The following is a 2,972-nucleotide window of genomic DNA, read 5'->3' on the forward strand; positions in this document are numbered from 1 at the left end:
GAGAACATTTAAGTTCTACTTTTCTTAGCTAATTTCAATTATACAATACAGTGTTATAAACTCTAGTCACCACGTTATGTATTAGATCCTCAAACTTCTTTAAAGGAGTTTACTTTTAGTTTTTTTTTAAGATTTTATTTATTAGAGAGAGACAGAGATAGCAAGAGAGAGCATGAGCAGGGGGAAAGGAGAGGGAGAAGCCGGTTCCCCTCTGAGCAGGGATCCCGATACGGGACTCGATCCCAGGACCCTGGGATCATGACCTGAGCCGAAGGCAGACGCTTAACCGACTGAGCCACCCAGGTGCCCTGTCAGACTTACTCTTCTTATAGCTGAAAGTTTTTACCCTTTTACCAACCTCTCCCCCATCTTCCCCACTCCCCCGCCCTTGGCAACCATTTTTCTACTGTCTGTTTCTCTGGGTTTGATTTTTTTTCTTTTAGATTCCACACATTGCCTGATAACCATGTAATATTTGTTTTTCTCTGTCTGGCTTATTTCACTTAGCATAATGACCTCAAGGTCCATCCATGTTGTCGCAAATGGCAGGATTTCCTTCTTTCACGTAGCTGAATAATAGCCTGAATATCTATCTGAATATATAATATGTGGATGTATATCACATATTCTTTATCCATTCATGCTTTGTTGGACTCTTAGGTTCTTTCCATATCTTGGCTATTGTGCATAATGCTGTAATGAACATGTGAATGCAGATATCTCTTTGAGGCTCTGTTTTTATTTCCTTTGGATATATACCCAGAAGTAGGATTGCTGGATCATATGGTAGTTCAAGATTTAATTTTTTGAGGAACCTCCATGCTGTTTTCCATAGTGGCTGCACCAATTTGCTTTCCCACCAACAGTGCACAGGAGTTCCCTTTTCTCTACGTCTTTTCCAACACTTATCTCTTGTCTTTTTTATGATAGCCATTCTAACAGGTGTGAAGCAGTATTGTGATTTTGATGTGAATTTCCCTGATGATTAGTGATATTGAGCACCTTTCATGTACCTGTTGGCCGCTTGTATGTCTCTTCAGTTCCTCTGCCCATTTTTAATCTTGTTTGGTTTTTTTGTTATTGATTTGTATGAGTTCTTTATATATTATGAATATTAACCATTATCAGTTATATGATTTGCAAATATCTTCACCCATTCCATAGGTTGTCTTTCCATTTCAAAAAGATGTGCAGCATAATGGCTTTCCTTTGCTGTGCAGAAGCTTTTTAGTTTGGTGTAGTTACACTTATTCATTTCTGCTTTTGTTGCCTTTGTTTTTGGTATCAAATCCAAAAAATCATTGCCAAGACCATTGTCAAGGAGCTTACCCTGTATGTTTTCTTCTACGACTTCAGGTCTTATATCCAAGCTTTTAATCCATTTTGGGCTGATTTTTGGGTATGTGGTAAGATGGAGGTCCAGTTCATTATTTTGCATGTGTCTGTCCAGTTTTCCCAATACCATTTATTGAAGGGATTATCCTTTCCCTATGTGTATACCTGGCTCCTTTGTTGTAAATTAATTGACCGTATATGCATGGATTTATTTCTGGGCTCTCTATTCTTTCCACTGATCAGTGTGTCTCTTTTCATGCCAATACCATACTGGTTTTTTTCCAGTTTTATTGAGGTATAATTGATATGCAACACTGCATAAGTTTAAGGTGTATAGAATAATGACTTGACATACATATATTGCAAAATAATTAAGTTAATTAATGTAAGTTTAGCTAACACCCATCACCTCATATAGTTACAAAATTATTATTTCCTTATGATGAGAACTTTTAGGATCTGAGAGCATACTACTTATATGACTATAGTTTTGTAATATAGCTCAAAATCAGGAAATATGATGTTTCCAGCTTTATTTTTCTCAAGATTGCTTTGGCTATTCAGGATCTTTCATGGTTCCAATAAATTTTAGGATTGTTTGTTCTATTTCTATGGGAAAATGCCATTGGAATTTTCATAAGGATTTCATTGAATCTGTAGATTGCTTTGGGTAGTACAAACATTTTAATAATATTAATTCTTCCAATCCATAAGCATGGAATATCTTTCCAGTTATCTGTGTCTTCTTTAATTTCTTTCATCAGTGTATCATAGTTTTCAGTGTACAGATCTTTCACCTCCTTGGTTAAATTTATTCCTAGGTATTTTATTCCTTCTGATGCAATTGTAAACAGGATTGTTTTCTTAATTTCTCTTTCTGATAGTTCACTGTTAGCATATAGAAACGCAACTTGTTTTTTAAGATTGATCTTGTACTCTGCAAATTTACTGAATTCACTGATTCTAACAGTTTTTTTTTTGTAGCGTTAGGGTTTTATATATATAATATTATATCATCTGCAAACAGAAGCAGTTTTACTTCTTCCTTTTTGATATGGATGTCTTTTATTTCTCTTTCTTGCCTAATTTCCCTGGGTAGGACTTGCAGTACTATGTTGAATAAGAGTGGCAAGAGTGGTTAAGCATCTGCCTTCTGCTGGGGTCGTGATCCCGGGGTCCTAGGATCGGGCCCCCGTGTCGGGCTCCCTGCTCAGTGGGGAGCCTACTTCTCCCTCTCCCTCTGCTGCTCCCCCTGCTTGTGCTCTCTCTCTCTGTCAAATAAATAGATAAAATCTTTAAAAAAAAAAAGAGTAGGCATCCTTGTCTTGTTCCTGATCTTAAAGGAAAAACTTTCAGCTCTCACTATTGAGTGTGGTATTGGCTGTAAGCTTGTCATATATGGCCCTTATTATGTTGAAGTATGTTCCCTTTATATCCAGGTTAATTTTTATTAAAGATTTTATTTATTTATTTGAGACAGAGAGAATGAGAGAGAGAGCATGAGTGGAGGTAGGGTCAGAGGGAGAAGCAGACTCCCCGCTGAGCAGGGAGCCTGACACGGGACTCAATCCTGTGACTCCAGGATCATGACCTGAGCCAAAGGCAGCCGCTTAACCAACTGAGCCACCCAGGCACCC

This window comes from Mirounga angustirostris, unplaced genomic scaffold (genome assembly GCF_029215605.1).
Source record: "Mirounga angustirostris isolate CCGP_5_RB_7025 unplaced genomic scaffold, mMirAng1.0.hap1 SCAF_11, whole genome shotgun sequence".
NCBI classification, from domain to species: Eukaryota; Metazoa; Chordata; class Mammalia; order Carnivora; family Phocidae; genus Mirounga; species Mirounga angustirostris.